A 21,261-nucleotide genomic window follows, 5' to 3' on the forward strand; every position below is an offset into this window, starting at 1 on the left:
CTCTTGTCTTTTTTTACGTGAAAATTCTCTCTCTCTCTCTCTCTCTCTCTCTCTCTCTCTCTCCTCTCTCCCTCCGAGACATATATTCCTAATGTTTTTACGGTTTATTCGTTTTATTGCATGTTGATGATCATTCTCTCTCTCTCTCTCTCTCCTCTCTCTCTCTGAAGCTGAATATTCAAACAAAGAATGATCAAATTAGCGTTTGTTTTTATGATAACAGTAAACACCACTAGCTTCTGTTCTTGTTTATAAAACTGAAAATAGTAATATGATTGAATAAATAAAGGAATCCCCGCGTTTAAACATTTAAATCAACGGTACATCACAAATATTCTTTCTAAAAGGCAGTATCGTTCAACCCGATGCGAGTATAAATGTAAGGTACTAAAGACCTCCCATTAAATAGTAAAGAAAAAACAAAAAATTTTTTCAGTTTGCGTTCGACAAGAAATGACAGAACTATTGTAGTCTGAAGCTCTCCAGCGCCGGAAAAATATTTGTAATGAAGTCATCACCTGACAGATTCCTCTTAACACTCATTCGGTTTTCATCAGAACTGAAGTTTTGGAAGTGAAAGTAGATTTCTGCTGTTTTTAATGATAATTGTCTGCGAGATACCGAAGGCGTTAATTTAAAAGCATCTCAAGAAACAAGTACGGGAATAAAATCGTTGTATTAATTCCTGAAATGTCTCCTTTTATTTTTTAGGGCAGGTATTAAATTCAGTTGGTAAGAATAAGTTCATTAAGATAACAACGCCTTTTTATCATATCAGCATATTACATTTTGATACTATTGAGCTTTGTTCATTTAATTTCTTTGATAAAAGTATAGCCTGTCATCTTGGGAAATGAACTTCAACGTGAGGAAAGAGGTTTAGTATACTTTTTATCGTAGACTGTCAAGGAATTACGTTCTGGAAAACTGGATCTTGACCATTGTATTTCTTAGACGAACGCATTTTCCTGTTATTTTGGGAATAGGCTTTTTTTTACCTCAATTGTAGAGGCTCAGTTCTAGTAAAAGATATTTTTTCGTTGTTACACTGGAAACTCGATCTAGAAAGTACTAGGACAAACCTTATTCAATTAGTTCCTTCTTAAAATTTTAGCGTCATACATTTTAATAGTTATTTAATCGTTTGGTCTGTTGTCTCCTACGGTCTGTTGCAAGTTTAATAGGATTGTTTCTTTCAGGATGAGGCTACTAGCCCATGTGGTGTACAAGCGAGCCATTTCTGCTCTAAGTTTCTTCGCTCAGCAATATTTGAGAAGCAAGAATGATTTATAACATTAAAGTAAAAATCTCTTTTTCATTGCGCGATCGGGAAAGTTATACCAGCAAGCTTTCAATTTTTCAGATATATCCTCTTAGTAGTCAACAATAATTATTTACGATATTGTACCGACATGATTAGAATTCAGTGCATTACTCTTATAAGAAAACTGGACAGAGCTCTGAAATAAGATTACGGTCTGTAGAAGAGCAAGAGCCCGTGCTTCCTAAGTCCTGCTTTAACTGGAAACGAACGAACTAAAATAAGACAGTTCTGTTTTATCTTCACATGATAGCAATAAAGCATGCGCTGTACTGTTGGTCTCCCATTCATTGAACCTAAACACAACACTGGGTTTGGTCTGTGATTGGATAGGTGACCATCAATCAATGCTAGACGCGCAAGGTTCCGTGACCATCTGTGGCGACATAGCCGGGGGTAGCAACGCCATCCCAAAAATCTATGACTAGAAATATGTAAAACCATTGGAAGTCAGTGTAAGAGGAAATGGGTCCCAGTGAGCAAGACAGCTAACAGAGTCAATGATATCAAACAATCTTGTGCTTCTTCAGGCATTAATGGTCCCGTGCACTTCATCGTAAATTAACTTGAAATCAGTTGAATGACTACGGGGATCACTTCTCTTAAAGCTTCCTGATTAATTACACACACGGTCTCCTGACCTTTATCGCATATTAACATAAAGGTCACACGGCCCACTTCATCCTTAGGCCATGCCGCACTTCATTAGTGACTGGCTCCCTATGCACTTCACTCCCTCGAATCAGAAGCTCCCATATGCACATCTCGAGGGCGCTAAGTAAACACAACTGGGACAAGGGGAAACTGATCATCGCCAATTCCTTTGAAGGCGTTTGAATTAAATGATCATTCTGAATGGGGCCAGGGTTAGGGTCTGCTTGGTCTAGGGGCCTGGGGGCCCAGCGGCTCTGTGGGACTTAGTTAAGATCTCGCCGTTGCTAGGGCTTTTGATGCGATCATTTGAAATTCCAATGACCACCTTTACTATGGGGTACCGATTTATCCGCCGTGGAGCCTCCAGGGACGTAATTGCTTTTGCATCAGTGACACAATTAAGAGCTATTGTTTGTTGTGTGCCCAGCGACGCTTGTAAATTGTAGGTTCATTGACGTGATGCCTGCGTGTATGAATAATCATACAGATGAATAACTACATTTGTACATCGCCACACCCCACAATAATATCTACCCTTTATTTGTGTGTATTATATATATATATATATATATGTTTATATTATATATATATATATAATATATGTATGTTTATATTATATATATATATATATATATATATATATCGGTAGGTATATATATATATATATATCAATAGATAGACAAATAGACATAATTAACGGACTGCATACGTGCACTCGATTTCTATTTCTGTAAGTGGGTAGAAATAAATATAGACCCTATACTAGGCATTTGAAATTGTTTTCGATATTTTCCCATAGATGCTTCAGCGTAAAACAACCAATCAAAACAGCCACATAGAAGCGCACCTCACCCTCAACGACACGTTACGGGGAAAACCAAGTTTAGAAGCAATTTCAACTTTCCAAGGTCTTAAATATCATATTATAAACACTTTTTTGGAAACTTATTCCAAGTAGAAAATAACTTTTATGACGCAATAAGGCGGCAACAAGGAAGTTGTTGTTCATGAAAAGAAAATAAGAAAGCCTTCTAACAGCGTCTTCTGTTAATGGTGTGTTATTTTCCAAGACAAAATGAGAGTTCATTGTGTAAATGAACTGAAGAGTTTCAACAACTTTTTAAGTATCTGTACTGCAGTTCTTTCTTAACGAAAATACTCTTTGGCGCTTTATCTCTGCTGAAATCATTTTTTAAACAAAACATAAATTAAAATATTTTCGCTGAAAGATTTTTTAAACAAGACATTTCATCCTTATCTAGTGAAAATTTTCCATACAAAGAAATTAAATACAACAGGTAATCCAATAACCTCTATTTTATACACGATATTCTTTTATAATGGCAAAGAAAAGGTTCATCAACAAGGCTTTCCCTTTAATGACAATTTAGCATACAAGGACTTCCTTCTCTGGCAACAAAAAAAAGATTCATCACCTCGACAATATGTTGAGCGTTTAGCCCTTAAGGAGAGAGAGAGAGAGAGAGAGAGAGAGAGAGTTTTGCCGCCAAGTGTGGCGGAGAGGAAATTTTGTGATGATGCCTCAAAAGCTCCATCAAAGGGTGATTATCATAATCCTGTCTTTGACGCAGAGATAATCCCCCCTCCCCTCGTCTGGGACCCGTACCCAGCTGGGGGTGGAGGCTACATCAGGTTTGCCCTAGTGTGACGTAGGTTATTTCAGAGTGTAAGAGAATATGAGAGAGAAAGAGGGAGAGAGAATGACTAACTTATGAGAAATGTATTTTGAATATACTGGATAACTATTTGTGAGTTCCTTCATGCCTGTTTTGTTGTACTTTGTGTTTATTTTGCACAGTTACATACCGCTATTCTTGCAGTGAATTTCTGCTGACTGAGGAGAGAAAGAGAGAGAGAAATATGGCAAAATGTTAAGAAAATAAGTTCTGATTTGCTCTTTCTGAGAGACTCCCTCGAACAAGGAGGAAATTAATTATTATTATTATTATTATTATTATTATTATTATTATTATTATTATTATTATTGCTGCATTTCTGGACCTTTTAAACTCCCAGGTGATAATTTTTGTTGCTATTTTTTGCCTTCGTAAGACATATCACGATTTTCACGGGAGAAATGAGAAACAAATCGTTTTTATAAATTATATGTATATATGTGTATGTGTGTGTGTGTGTGTGTGTGTGTGTGGATACTCTTTACCATGGATGAGTTAGTTGATTGAACTGAGTGTTTTCTTGGAGATTTTGCTTATATTTATACACACACACACATATATATATATATATATGTGTATATACATATATATATATATATATATATATATATATATATGCATAAATGCAAAATCAAAAATCCAAGAAAATACTTCTAGTTCAAGCGAACCAAGTCATCCAAGTTGTAAAGTGTATCCACATAATATCTAAATACACATTCTGAATGCAATCCGTTTTCCAACTTTTGCTTGAATTGCAGTCAGATTCCCCGCCCCCTTTAAAAATAAAGAGAGGAAAACGGAAGGGAAATTTAAATGCTCTTTGTTCCTTAGCCGCGACACGTACCTGTCTCTCGGCTTCCTGGCGTCTCCCCGCTCTTTATCTCTCCGATGACAAGCGTTTATTCGCCTTCCTGAGAGACTAAGAAGGCAAACAGCTGCAAAACAGCGGGGAGGCAGATGGAAAGCTCCCAGAGGAAACATGTCCAGACGCCGGCATGACTGCAGATGTGTCCCTCCGAGGAGAGGGCCTGTGGAAACACGGGACGTGACTTGCAAGGGATTTTGTAGGGAGTTTCCTGGGGAGGGGATTTGGCGGCGGATTTTTCTGAGAGTTTACACGGATTTGGGTCTGTTTTGCAAGGAAGTTTGCACTGATATATGCACAGAGCTTGTAGGGAATTTCCAGTCAGTTTGCCGGGCATCTTCATGTAATATGCATGGGAATTTGCTTTAGATTTAAAATAACTGGACTCTCCTAACTCACACCTATATATATACACAGATATATACATTCACACTTATACACACACACACACACACACACATATATATATATACATTCACACTTATACACACACACATATATATATATATATTTATATATATATTTATGTATATATATGTGTATAATATATATATATATATATATATATATATATATATAATGTAGACATCATCCCTTTTGCAGGAAATAGATAGGAAACATTTCATATTAGAGGAGAGAGAAACCAGAGGGGGGGGAGAGGAGAGAGAAAGTAATTTCCATTAATAGCCAACAATAAACCAGCGCACAGACACTGCAACAATCAAGTAAACTCTCATCACTTTCCATTTACATGCCAAGATTAAATCCATTAAATCCAAATGCAAAGACAGTGAAGAATGTAGCACCCAAGAGCTTCTCTCTTTTCCATTTGTATTTTGGTTGGATTCGTTTAAGAGCGTATGGGATTTGCTTTTACTGAAGAAAGTACCTTCATGAAAGAACACAGAAATGGATAGATTTTCACCTTAGATGGTACCAAAAGTGCCAGCCTTCCGATAGCACTAATTCCCTTGAAATGGGATTGATTGTCCCCTTACCCATTTTGAGGTGCCCAGTTCATTGGTTGGTCAACGGGCACAGCGGAGGTTTAACAGGTTGTGCTCACCTGCCCGTCTTCCCAAGTTTGAATCATGCTGTAGGGAAGATGCTACTGATCATACTCTATATATATATATATATATATATATATATATATATATATATATATATATATATATATATGTGTATGTGTGTAATACAGACATTTTATATTGTTGCTCTGTCTGGGATAAATAATATGTGTATATGTACAGTATATACAGTATATAATACCAAACATATATATATATATATATATATATATATATATATATTTAAGTCTTTTGTTCACTTAAATGATATGGGTGTATACAATCCCTGAGTTATGTACAGTGATTATGGCATATATACATGTGATATATATATATATATATATATATATATATATATATACATGTGTGTATGTGTGTGTGTGTGTGTGTAAATATATATTCTTGTTTACCTTGCTCATTTGACTTAATGCAGTAAAATTGATGTATGTATGTATGCATGCCTCTGAAGAGACATGTCACAACACAATAATCTGAGTTTCTTTCTTTCTCCTAGCTGTGAGATATGGAGAGCATCTAAATATATGTTTCAAGGGGCATGTGAGATTCCACTTAATCGTCTAGGAACAGAATTCGGAGAATGTGAGGAGTGCAATTTTATGGCTCCCTGCCCCTGCAGCTATTGACACAAAATTCCATTTCCATTAGGGATTTAAATTAAAAAATGAATTTCTCCCTCACCTTCCAACTCCTCCCCCATACCCTCCTCTCTCTTTTCCTCTTCCTCTTCTTCCCTCTTCCTCCTTATTAGATAAAAGATAACCTCTCTTCCACCAGCTCCAGAGCTCTAGTTCTCCTCCCACATCCATCCTCCTCCCCTACCCTACTCCTACTCCTACTCCTCCTACTCCTCCTCCTCCTTCCCCCCGCTCCTCTCCCTCCTCTTCCTCCTACTCCTCTCCCCACTTCACTTCCTCATCCTCCTTTTTCTTCCCCCGGCCCTTCCTCCTCCTCCTGCTCCTCCTCTTTGTACGTCAAAAAACGGGACCTAAGGCAAACATTTAACGCCTTATGAAATACCACCTTAATTAAGTTTTCGTTGGCAAAGGCACTTTAATGAGATTCCGGGGAAAAAAGACCCTTTCAAGTTTTTATATCACTTCATTAAGGGTTGACTTTATCTTACAAAAGTTGCGAAAATGAAAGGTATGATATTTATCATGCATTATGCATTGCGTCGTAAGTTTTATGCTTATTTTCTTTCTCCGGGGTAATGAGAGATGATGAAACACGGCGGGTACACACACCACCTGCACCTACATATAGGCCAAGCTATGTGCGTGTGTGTATGTATATATGTGTATATATATTATATATGTGTGTGTGTGTTTGTATGTATGATTATAATCACTTTCGTACGTGATTATTTAATATTATTACACAGGTGAAAAATTAAGAGGCAGGGTGTGGTCCTACACCCTGTCTATTATTTTCACCTGTAATGTGTGTAATGTGTGATATATATATATATAATATATATATATATATATATATAATATATATATATATATATATGTGTGTGTGTGTGTGTGTGTGTGTGTATATGTGTATATATATATATGTATATATAATATATATATGTATATATATACTTATATGTGTGTGTATGTGGATGTAAACATCACGCTTTGCGTATTTCAGATATTAAGCTGGAATTTGTCTCCAAAGGAATTTTATATATGACAGCAGCACCTACCTTAGCCAGATTTTGGACCCATGCCATTTTGGGTTGACTGGGGTGTCAGTGACTTTATTCTCTCAGCTTTAAAGAAACATGGCTTAGTTAATCAAAATGGCCAATGATAAGATCTGAAACTGTTAATTAGCAGGTTTGGTTAATTTATCAGGAAATTTCATTTTGATCAATTTACTGGCAGTACCTTTAAAAGACAAAAATTGACACTTTATGAAAATATGCATCGCTTACGTCATATTTCATTGCTTTCAAATATCAATTTTTACAATATTTCCTTAAAATAGATTAAGTGATGATAACATAAACTTACTTTCGACATTAAGGGACTTCGTATAATATTTTGTAATATATTTTGTATGACTTTCAAGGTGACAATTTAGTGATGACTTGAAAAATAGTTTGCTTATAGGACATGCATCTGAAAAATAAAACAGTTCAGCGAATATTTTTTTTGCAAGAAGCAAGAAAGTCTTAATAACAGCTGACATTTAACAAGACAGCCTGGCATATTGTGTGATAACTTTCACTACTTCAGCGAGGAGTCATTAACAGTGCATTTTAGCTTAGAATGACGGATAATACATGGTCACGCTATGCGGAATATAATGCTGAGATTCACGCGACAGCAAGGTTTTCTTTTATTTTTTTTTTTTTAATAATTAGATTCAACGAGGGCTTTAACATATCGAGAAAAAACTAAACCGATTCAAATGTAATTAACAACTACCGCAAAGTAACAAGTAAAAAATGTTATCCAAAATCTAAATTATTCGTAATTGAGTAAATGTAACCCAACAAAAAGTTAATTAGAACAGAAAATTTGCTGTAACACTTTTATGATTTTAAAAAGCAAATAAGTTCACTTGGTACTAATCTGGTTGTATTGTGCAAGACATGCTATTACCAAATTATATCACATTTTTGTCACTGGATTCGGAATTGACTGTAATCAGGAATTGTTAAACATTATAATAGGTAAAAAATAAAGAAAAGTATTTAAAAATAATTCGCAATAAATATAGCAATTATTATAAAAGCAACCACCATAAAACTACTGTAAAATACAGTTTCACAACAGAATAAAAATGCTTAAAGAGATGGGTCATAATTAATGCAGAAGCAATTATCAAACAAACTGTTATAAAACAGTTACACAAAAGGATCAGAAATAAAAAAAAAGAGATGAAAAATTCTACGATAATAATAGTACATAATATGGATTTGAGTTAAATTGTTTGGAAAATTCTATTTGGTGACGTTGCGGCCGATAAGTATAATGTTTTGGGTATCCGATGATTTCGATATTAATAATAATAATATTAATACACACAATATTAATATTATTATTATTATTATTATTATTATTATTATTATATTATTATTATATTATATGAAAATCCACAATTGTATAGAAAACGCTAACACTGATGAGGAACACAGTTCAGGTGTTCGTAAGTCTTTGTTTTTATATTTTACATAGTAATATAGTTTACTATATAATTGCGAATATTTATTACACAAAATTGTTTTTCACGAGATTTAGAATTTCTTTAGTATTATTATTATTATTATTATTATTATTATTATTATTATTATTATTATTATTATTATAATTGTCGTTGTTAGTATTAGCTGCCAATAATAATATCAGTAACACAGCATTATATATATATATATATATATATATATATATATACACACATATACATATATATAAATCCGGTCACAGAGCAATAGTTGCATTAGCATATTGATTCAACAGAAAATTCCGTAATGTTTTGGGCACTTTTTCAGAAGCCAAAGGGGTTGAAATTTCAGAAAAATAAAAAAAACAGGTTTTGCCCTCATGTAAATCCAACTCAACATATTCCACTGAAAAGCTATTTCGTTCGAAACATAAAAACTAGCGATTCATTTCAACTCCACGAGGAAATGATACATTAAAGCTGCATGATACACTGATCAGTGCCAGCGGTGTGACTGTATCCGGTCTAATTAATTTGCTGATTCGATTTGAATATGAAATACAGGGGCAGTAGTAGACCATGGTACTTCGGTTTATCACATTGGTACGGATATTCCCGGCTATTCGTTTCACATTTTGAATTTTTTTTATTTTTTTTTTTTTTTTTTGCTTTGCATAACACTGGAATAAAACAGGTATAATCAAAACATTTTTGAAATCATTTTATATCCATTTTCCAAATTATGTATGCCATCATACGATTATGGAACTTAAGGTTTTCAGATTGTATGAAATTGAGCAAATTCATATTTTTTTATTGTCTATTAAAACAACATTACTTCATTCATGTAAAAAATAAGTCATGGAATGTTAAAGATTAAATAGCATTCATTAATTATAAACAATGAAAATACAAATAGAGATTATTTTTCATGTGAGACTTATTTTCACAGTGAAAGAAAATAAGATATGATTTATGGAAAAAAAAAAGTATTTGCACAAAATTATACTCACGGCACTGTGTACCATTCTAGCACCGGTCATCAGTCAGCGGTTCGACAGTCGCCGCTTTCCAGCCCAGCCAGGACTAAATCCTACGTTCCTGAAAGGATACGCATTAGTCCCTCGCATCACGTGTTATGCTTCCATGGTCTCAGAGGATATCGCTAACAGCATTTATCAGTGTCCAAAGACGAAGGATTATGTTCCATGCAATATCACCACCTCCTCCCCCAACTCCGCCTCTGGAAGACACTGAATTTCCCTAAGGTAAGAATATCTTATTCACCCGTTTCGATTGGGATAATGTGGATGGTGAATAGCTTTGTTAGGATCATTTTGGATAGTGAATAGTTTATATTGGGATAATTTTGGATAATTAATAATTTATATTGGGATCAATTTGGATAGTGAATAGTTTACATTGGGATTTTCAGTTAGTTTATATTGGGACTACTTTGTAGTGAATAGTTTATATTTGACAAATTTGCAGTTTAGATTGGGATTTTGGATAGTGAATAGTTTATAATTTAGTTTATATTGGGATCATTTTGGATAATCAATTGTTTAGATTGTGATCATTTTGGATAGTAGTTTAGGTTGGGATAATTTTTATAGTTGTTTAGACTAGGATCATTTTGATAGTGAATAGCTTAGAGTTTTGATAGTAATTTTAGAACATTTTTGATAATGAATAGTTTAGATTTGCATTATTTTTAGTGATTAGGATTATTTTGGATAATAGTTTGATTGTGATAATTTTTAGTGATATAGGATCATTTGTGATATTGTGGAAAAAGTTTAGATTAGATTATGGATAGTGAATGATTTAGATATAGATAATTTTGGATAGTTATAGGGGTCAATAGTAATATAATATGACTCATTCTTCTTAGTATCACTGTAATTTATTCGCTGTCTTTTCCTCTCATACCCTCCAATATTACTTTTGCCCTTCAACTTACGTAATGCATTTAGAACATAAAGAAATAAGTAATCAACTTTCTGTTGGGTAATGTTTCCTATTTTTTTTTTTTTTTTGAGTCTCTTACTTCTCAAAATGAAGGTAACATTATATGTGAAGGTTCACTCTCTGTCGATCTTTGACATTCAATACTTGGTCATTGTTCATTTACGTTGCTCTGTCTTGCATAGAACATGTACTCGTACGTAACTTCTCAAATTAATTTCAGTCTGTGCACTGGGAACATTACTCATTCCTGATATATGTATTCAGGCGAATTAGGGATGACTTCTGACGGCTCCTAGTTTAAGTCAAAGGAGGATGATGAATGCATCAGTTAATAATTTACCTGATCATTTAATTCACCAGGTAATATTCCCTTCAGAAATGATCCGGCTTTAGTACATTAAATTCTGCCAGCATTAGATCGTAAGATACATTCATTTCTGTTGTCATTATTTATAATGAACCAGTAAATATCAGAGAGAATAAATGAGAACACAAATGAACAAAATGAATGAATAACATAAAATTGTGTATTGAACATGTATCGATAAATCGATGAATATCATTTAGATAAATAAATAAATATGTTTTTCTATTTAAAATGGTGGGAAAGATCCCGTCTTGGCAAATAAATTGGCAAGTAATAAAAATTTCGGATTGCGGAAAGCAACCAGTTTAGAAGCTGGCGTACTAGGTTTTGATGAAAACAAGCAAAGGCTGAAATATCGCGACAGTGCTCTCTCTCTCTCTCTCTCTCTGTATATATATATATATATATATATATATATATATATTTTATATATATATATATTATATATATATATATATATATATAATATATATATATATATATATATATATAATATATATATATGTATATATATATATATATATTTAACGTTTGCATTTTTTCCCATTTTTCATATATATATTTTTATTTATATACTATATATACTGTATATATATACATATATTTTATATATATACATCTGTATACCGTTATTTTCGTATACTTGCTCTCCTTCTCTGTCCCGTGTGCTATCCCGCTGATATGTAAAGTTAGGTAACGCTGGATGTGGTCTGTACTTGGATGGGTGAACTAGATAAAGTTACACTAAGATTCCGTGAGCATCTGTCGGAGCATGAGCATGGGGTAAGCAGTAGTAGTAGTAGTATTAAAGTAGTAGTTATTAAAGTAGTTTAGCCAGACCGCTGAGCTGACTTTGAGCTCTATCATAGGGCTGGCCCGAAGGATTAGAATAAAATACCACATAGGCACAATAGGAAACAAGTTCTCGTACTGTAACACACACAATAAATACATTTACTCATGCTTCCACACTAAAAAGGCAAATCGCTTCATAAAATGCAATGCATAGAAACCCTTGAAACTGTTTGATTAGACAAGTGAGGAATAAATGGTAATTCAGTTGCGCCTTGGTGCGAAATCCTTACTCTAAATTTACCGCTGTTGGATGAACTGACGATTTCTTAATTACTTGCCATCTTCCAACGAGTTAATTTGCGTTGAAGAGCAGCTACATTTTTTTTTCTTAGTTTTTTTTTCAGTTCTTATCTATTAATTATTTCCTATGCGAGCAAGAAATATGCTCACTATGGTTTTTTTAATTTCAAAGTTACAGCAATAATTCAAAGTTCTTTCAGTACTAAGTATGAAGTAAGTTGAGGGGAAAATATTTGCTCTATGCTTTCCTTCATTTACCCCATTCTTTATTTATTTTTATTTATTAATTTTCGTCTCATTCTCACGAGGAATGAGAATAATCTGCTTCTCATAAGACGGTTATTTTTAAAAATTTTTGCTTCATAATTAAGGAACCATTTCTTAAAGCTGATTATGTGAAGCTCTTCTTGCATAGATGAGAATGTTAGTATCACTGAAGGAAGTTTACTATAAATCCATAGAATGAATCAAAGAATTTGAGTTTTGTATAGAACAGAATATCTTCTAAAAAAAAAAAATAGTCTGTGCTGCGGTTATCATCCTTTCCTATTCATGATTTCACTTCAGCCATAAATAGATTAGTTGCCCAGTCAACTGTTGAAGCAGCGCGCGTATGAATGAGGAAGTCCGATGAAGAATGAATAAAGGTTGACAAATTCAAGTTTGCTTTTGTATAGCGTTCGTTCTAGTGTGTGGTTGGATTTTCAACAAATAATATATAGATTTATTGTTGCAAACAATCAGTAACTCAGTCTGTCAGTCCGTTTACATTTTAGTCATTTTTAAGGGAACTACATCTGGAAGAAGAATTACTATATTTTTTCACTTGATTAAAAATAAATAATAATAACGCTTTCCAGAAGCTTAGCAAATGGGTTTTAGTACGAGTATTTGGAAGGAATATTACTCTCTTTTTTCATTTGATAAAAAAAAATAAAAAAAATAATAACGCCTTTTAGGAAGCTTAGCAAATGGGTTAGTGTTTGGAGGAAAGATAACTGCATTTTCTCATTTGATTTAAATAAAAAATAATAACACTTTCAATAAAATTAGAAAAACGTATAAAAATATTGCATTCAGAAAGCCTGGTAATTGGATTTAGTATGTCGATGTCACTGCAAAGTTTATACACAGTGGTTATGCTTGCCTTTTGGCAAAGAAAAAGTGAACCCTACATAAACAAAGTAAATTGCATATGAGCTTTAGAACTGCTTCGCTACTACAACTATTTATTCCATCTAATGGGAAAGAGACATGCATAAAATAACAGAAAACCAAAGGTTCAGGCAATAATTATTTTAATGGTCGCCATAAAACGTGAACAAGTGATAACATAAATTGATACGATTTCATAAATTGTGAACATGCTATTGTATGAACTTGTGTGATTTCTGTACAAGACAAACAATTTGTCTAAGTAACTGTAACCCTGTTTTATAGATCATTTTGGGTTGAAAAAATTTTTTTCTGTACCAAAAAGGTGGCTGACTGATAAAAAGTTTCACCGAAGACTGAGTGAAAATTCGATATCCATTAATAATAGATTTTATTTGTACTGTTATAGACTTGTGAATTTATTACGATAAAGATTGGTAGATAGATAGATAGACAGATAGATAGAGGGGCTTTATGAGAGACTTGTTGATATGAAATTTTTGTTCATATAAGAAAAAATCCTTTACTAATGCAAATATGTGTACAGATATACCACTGCGCGTATATCGTATATGTATGTATTGGACGCATAAAGATGAATATACAAGCCCAGCCATATAAGATATAAAGAAAAGTCTCTATATACTTCTGTACGTAACTAAATGTTTCATAAGAAACATTGCATACGAAAACGATGACAATTTTATAGGCACTTCAAAATGTATAATGTTACTAAATACTAAAATATTTCTTTTTAATTTCCTTCAGCGCCTGTCTCACTGTGTACCTCATCTCTTGCAGTTAGAATGTATTTAAAGACGATATACGTTGCTAAATGTCTTTGTTTCAAGATGAACTCTTATTTTCGTCGAACAGTTGCAAAGTATCTTTGACAGATTTATGCCAGTGGTATTGATAAACAGCTTCTTCGGCGCACACGTTTGTATGTTTTTATGCATGTGTGTGTGTGTATGTGTATGCGCGTGACAGAGAGAGAGAGAGAACCATTCGTTTTTATTTTCATAAATGCTCAGCACAGTTTTCATTTACCTTCCAAACTACAAACTTAATTGCCTTCTAAAATAAGTTTTCGCGAATTTAGATTGACAGTCAATATTTTAGTTACAAAAAATGAAATGGAAGATCTCATTAACACCAGAACAGTAGTACGAAGAAAATAGCAGCGAAAAGGACCAGAATAAATTAAATGGAAAACAAAAATTCTCATTGAAACAAGAACGAAGTAAAAAAGCAGACTCCGAACAGAACAAATTAAAAAAAAAAAGGTGAAACCCCGGAAATGCGTATTTAATTGCAATGAGAACATGATAGATGTTACGTTCTCATCACTACAAAATAAAATAGAAATACATTGTGTGGAAAACGATCAGCGCAGGCATTAATATTCTGATGAAAACGAGAAATGAAGCTTCATGATACTAGAATGAAGTAAATCAAATTGAATTTCTGTAAATGAAAATTAAAGGAAAATAGAGCATAAGAACAGTGTGTAACACGGAAGCTAAAAATCTGTAGGAAAAATTTTAATAAAATTTTAATAAAACCAAAGACTGATGGAGTCCCATAATGAAAAAAAAAAAAAAGATACCATGGCACCAAAAAAACCTGAAACGACGTAGACTCCCACTAATAAAAGATCAGACAAAATAGCAAACGGGACCACCGTCTACACCGGAACGAGATCCCGTTAGCGACTGATCAAAATTTCAAAGGCCATTGTATTTGGAATCTGGCCTTTGGAGGTCTTTCCAAATATCGTGTCTGAAGCGGCGATATCAGGTTAACCCGTCGGATAACGCCACTCTGATTGCACTCCTCGGTTTTATCATGCAAATCAACACGATTTCCTCGCAAGCGAAAAGGGCGTGGAAATTCGAATGCGTTGCCTGGTGTCGTGAACAGAATTAGAATTTTGACTCTTTCTCATGCAGAAATAACGGTTCATTATCTCATATTAACAAGTTATCGGTTGAAGAACAATGTATTAATTTGAAATCATATTTTTTGTTTCTCTGTTTCGTTCATGATCTTATATTATAATTGGTCGAAGATTAATTTATAAGTCGTAAAAGGCATTTTTTTATAATTTGATTCGCTACACTGTTTAAAATAGTCTTAATATGATTCTGATTTGGTTTTTTTTCTTCCGTTGCAATTTACGTTTTATTATCTGATATTAAAACGTAATTAGTTGGTAAATTAAATGTTTTGGTGGCAATGAAGATTACTTGCGATTTTTTTGAGGGGACGATTCTTTGTCCCTCATTGATCCGTAATTTATTGTGGAAAATTTTGATAATGATTCACCTTTTCTTTGTAATTTCTTATGCCTTGCGCGAATGTATAATATTGGTGGAAGTGGTAGATGATGATATTTAAGAAGTTCTTCCTTGGAGGGGTGGGTAGAGCTCTCGGCTAGCACGCTGTTGGCCCAGCGTTCGACTCTTCGACCGGCCAGTGAAGAATTAGAGGAATTTATTTCTGGTGATAGAAATTCATTTCTCGTCATAATGTGGTTCGTTCTTAGCCACGTAAAATAAATCCGATCCTTCGGGCCAGCCCTAGGAGAGCTGTTAACCAGCTCAGTGGTCTGGTTAAACTAAGACATACTTAACTTATAATGCAAGAAATGGTCTGTCTTTCATATCTTTCATTTCTTTTAAATGGGGTCGGTTGCATTGAATCTCTGTTTCAAGATGCATAATTAATAAGTGAACTCATGTTATACTAGAGTTACGCGTTAAGCATTACATTCCAACAAATACAATGATAATTTACGAACTTTCAGCCCGTCTTTGAATACCCGACATATCATGAAGGGATGCTTATTACATTCATATCCTCTTTGTACTTATGTAGAGACGTACTTAATGGAGCTGAATTGATCTTAACTGGCGCCGCATTTACGAGAAACTAAAATCATTCCTTTCACGCGACGATTACAAGCGAACAAAATACAGCATACAAAAGGAAACTCAGTCCACTAATATACGAGTATATGTAATTCCTATCCGGTTGACAATAACTCAATTGCTCCTTCAGTGGCTTTCGGATCTGTTAACTTGAGATCGGTCAATACTTGAATGGGTAACCATTACTGATCGCTAGGTAACAATTTGTCAGTTCCTGACCACACATCCTGTGAAGTCAAGCTTCTCAGTCTACTCAGCACTTGGATGGGTGACCACCAGGAAATACCAGAAGCCGCTGGCACATAGGTCCTTGGCTTATTGTGACAGCACGAGCATCGGGCTCGTAATTATATCATAAACATCAATAATTAAAATTAAAACTTGCCACACACCATAGAGTTTTGGCATGATCGGCAGTGACAGTCAGTAAGCCTATGAAGCCAATACACAAAGAGAGAGAGAGAGAGAGAGAGAGAGAGAGAGAGAGAGAGAGAGAGAGAGAGAGAGAGTTCCTCAACCATAACTATTTCCCCTCACGCGAAAACTATCCTTATAACCTGCATTCCCTGATAGTCCAACTTCCGCCGTGCAAGTCTCATAAACTAAATGATCCCCGGCCTCATATCATAACATGTTATGATATGAGGCGGCCGTTATGAAGCTTTTATTTGACAGGGAATTAAACGCAGGGTGGATTTCGTGGTTAAAGCCATAAACAGATTATCCGAGTTGATTTATGCAGCACTGAAAGGAATAAGAGAAATTAAGTTGTGGTATAATACCCTCAAGTTAGTGCAAATTACCTTCTAGAGACTCTCATGGCAGATGTTGATGTAATGTCATGTAATACCCTTCTTGCTGGATACGATTACGACGTGAAATTATTTCATCACGATTATGGTTCAGTAGTGCGCCTCTCGTGGCTAAGTCGATAGAGCGGTGGATTTTGAAAGCGGTTAAGACACTTAGAAAATGCTGATGAAGTAAGAATATTTTAGGAGTGTGGCCTGCAGCCTCATTCCTTGCAGCATATGCATATACAATGAAGGGTCTCACCCTCATGAACCACTGCCTCTGCTGGAAAATTACTATTAGCTGAATAAAATTATAACTTGAATCTCTGTTCATCAGCTATGTTAATCTTCATTACGGGAAGGAGGAAGATAATTACCCATAAGGACATTTCTCATTACTTCGATTAGCCCTGTTATTTACGTTAACGTCATTCATTAGGACCAAAATAGGAAAATTCAATAAAAAAAAAAAAGGAAAAAATGCGCCGAAGTTTCTTCGGCGCAAACGAGTTTTCTGTACAGCTGCTACAGCGTATAATGAAGGCCACGAAAATAGATCTATCTTTCGGTGGTCTCGGTATAATGCTGCATGAGCCGCGACCCATGAAACTTTAACCACGGCCCGTTGGTGGCCTGTCCTATATCGTTGCCAGAAGCACGATTATGGCTAACTTGAACCTTAAATAAAATAAAAACTACTGAGGCTAGAGGGCTGCAATTTGGTATGTTTGATGATTTGAGGGTAGATGATCAACATACCAATTTGCAGCCCTCTAGCCTCAGTGGTTTTTGAGACCTGAGTGCGGACAGAAAAAGTGGACAGAATAAAGTGCGGACGGACAGACAAAGCCGACCCAATAATTTTTTTTTACAGAAAACTAAAAGTTTAAGTTGCATTTAAAACTTAATTTCAAACCGTAATTCCATGACTCGTTAAGGTCTTATTACTTCACGACATTTTTGTGGACTGTTTCCTGCTTTGATAGCGTTTAGCGTTTTAATAAACCCCAGTTAGGTTATTGCTGTCATAGTTATTGTAATATTAATTAATGTATCATATAATTGCCGTATTGTTTAAATAGACATAATGTCCTCTGTTTTTATGGAAAAATACTTAGATTTTTTTTCAATGAAATGTTGGAAATTCTTCAAGAGTAAAAGAATATAGTTTACAATAAAATGAATTCCGGAAAAAATCATATGAAAAATATTTTGTAGAGTAAAGGGATTTGCTCAGACATCAAGGACTCTCACGACAACTCAAGGATATCCCGAAAAGCATCGGGATTGGCAGTCTAGAAAAACGTAAATGCTCTGACAAACATCTCCAAGGAAGTTATAAAAGCGATCGAACTACTGGGTGTTCATCGTTTGCAACGAGTATTCTTTTTCCTACTTTTTTTCATTTCGGTGTTTTTCAACTCGTATTGTAGTTTACGCCCACGCAGTTCGTTTCTTAACAGTGACCAATACCTTTAAGTACTCGTTATTTGCTTAAATAGCTTATTTTATAAGTAACTTTCCTATTTTTCAATTGTGGCTACTTCTATAAAAGTATTAGCTTTGTTTTTTTGACTAATGATTTTATCTCTTTACAACTAGTATACTTTTTTTATCTACCAGTAGTAGTCAGTAGCTCCGTATAAGTTACTATTCTTTTTGCGACTGGCAACTTCCTCCCCAGGTAATAACTATCTATTTTTTTTTTTTAACCAATAACCTTATTTCTTCGTAACCAGTAACTGCTTTTTCAGCCAGTAATACATGATGGTTCTTTTTTATGATAAGCGACTACTCCGATTTGCAACTGGTAACTGCTTCTGTATCATATTTTTTTACCTCTCTGCGGTTAATACCTTTACTTCTGAGTAATACTGTATACTCACTTATTTGCAGACTCAAATGACACTGTTATTTACGCTCAACACTCAGTTTTTAACGAACTGGGATGACGTCATGATTCCATTCCTTTTGCATAATCGCAAACACGAATGACCTGATAACATTCAACCCATGCTCTTATCTGCAAACATAGATATGACCTTTATTACATCCGACACTTGATTGCATCCGGGAATGCGACTGACACTGTTCCTATGTTCATGGCTCTATTCTAGAATTTGTGTTTATTAAAAAACAAGTAAAAATGCGCCGAAGTTTCTTCGGTGCAGTTGAGTTTTCTGTACAGCCTATAATGCTGTATGAAACTTTCAGTCACGGCCCATGAAACTCTTAGCCGCGGCCCATGAAACTTTCAGCCACGGTCCGATAGTGGCCTGCGTTGTTGGTAGCCTACCTATAGTGGTGCCAGAATTACGCGTATGGTTAACCTTAACTTTAAATGAAATAAAAACTACTGAGGCGAGGGCCGCAATTTGATATGTTTGATGACTGGAGGGTGGATGATCAACATACCAATTTGCAGGCCTCTAGCCTCAGTAGTTTTTGAGATCTGAGGGCTAACAGAAAAAGTGCGGACGGACAGACACAGCCATCTCAATAGTTTTCTTTTACAGAAAACTAAAAAATGACTCACAATATGAAGATCGTGAGAAATATGAGAAAGAAAACTGGCTCAGTATATTGGCATCGATCTATTGAAAGTACAGTAGTGGCATGCTTCCATGGACAATTCATACGGTACAAATTTCACATCTCTCAGGAATTCGAGTTTATAGTCACCAAAATATCAGACTCGGTGGCACCACGGGAAGTGAACCTGTAGTTTAAGAAAAATATATGTGAGATGTTTATGGAAATGAATACAGTCCCTTGGAATAAGGAGACATATTAATTTTAGTCTTCAATATGAGTCTGTTTTATGCTGTATAGAATAGTAATGGGCTTCAATTAAAAATATTTTGTGAACTTAAATGGGGATTTATCCTTTTACTGAAATTGTATCAGTTCAGTGGGACCGAAAAATAAAGTATTTTTGCGGAAAAACAACACGTTTAAAACAATTACTACAGTAGCAGCAACGGTAACTTAAGTAACAACAAAAATAAACAAGTAAAAATTGCGCCGAAGTTTCTTCGGCCCAATCGAGTTTTCTGTGCAGCGTATAATCAAGGCCACCGAAAATAGATTTATCTTTCGTTGGTCTCGATATAATGCTGTATGAGCCGCGGCTCATGAAACTTTCACCCACGGCCCGGTGGTGGCATGTCTATAGCGTTGCGAGACGCACGTTCATGGCTAACTTTAACCTTAAATAAAGTAAAAACTACTGAGGCTAGAAGGCTGCAATTTGAAATGGTTTGATGCTTGGAGGGTGGATGATCAACATACCAATTTGCAGCCCTCTAGCCTTAGTAGTTTTGAAGATCTGAGGGCGGACAGAAAAAGGGCGGACGGACAGACAAAGCCGTCACAATTGTTTTTTTTTACAGAAAACTGAAACGAAGGTATGGATAAAAACAACAATAAAAACAAACATTTCCTTAACAACAGCATGATTCTCATATACATTTTGATTTTATAAAGCTGACCAATACTGCTAACCATAACTAATGAGATCATTTAATCGGATCACATAATGCAACATAATAGAAGGATTCCATCAGCAATGAAGAACAAATTCAGTGTTGAATTTGCAACTTGCCGTCTAATCCTTAACGACGAGTGCTGGTAGATTTGGGAACTCGGAGTAGAAGCTCCGCTGGTTTTATGCTGCCAGATTGATTTATGTGTCTTTTAGCATTTAAATTCATCTTTCATCGAGAGATAGAAAGTTCCCATCTACCATAAATACTTTCGTAAGTGGTTCTTCTTTAAGAATTCACCCATGAAACTTCTCTGCAGATTTTTGCTTTTTAATGTTTTTACACCAAATACCGTATTTCCTTAACCTTTCACTTATGTAATTTTCCCGTAAATATATCTTTATTTTTAACACAGTGAATCTCGGCCTTCTTATTATTTTACCAATATAATTTTTATCGTAAACATGTACATTCTATTATACCCACCATGATCTAATTAATCTTTCAGTGTACCATTATTATAACAATTTTATTCACTAATATCCCAGTACTATAACCGAATTTTATTTCTCGCATCTTAAGTAGTTTCCCATATAATGTTCACCAAACATATACCCTTTCACTGCCCCAAAAAACTATCTAATGAATCTTCCGCGTCTTCACACGGCTAATGA

General features: G+C 34.5%; 1 long non-coding RNA gene across 1 annotated transcript in view; it reads left to right on the forward strand.

The window, feature by feature from the left end:
• Positions 1 to 21,261, forward strand: part of LOC136846404 (uncharacterized) — a 73,591-nt gene that overhangs the window by 227 nt on the left and 52,103 nt on the right. The window contains exon 2 of the long non-coding RNA XR_010855374.1: positions 9,821 to 10,055. This is a non-coding gene — a long non-coding RNA (uncharacterized lncRNA). The remainder of the gene's footprint in view (positions 1 to 9,820; positions 10,056 to 21,261) is intronic.

This window comes from Macrobrachium rosenbergii, chromosome 15 (assembly GCF_040412425.1).
Source record: "Macrobrachium rosenbergii isolate ZJJX-2024 chromosome 15, ASM4041242v1, whole genome shotgun sequence".
In the NCBI taxonomy this organism is placed as follows: Eukaryota; Metazoa; Arthropoda; class Malacostraca; order Decapoda; family Palaemonidae; genus Macrobrachium; species Macrobrachium rosenbergii.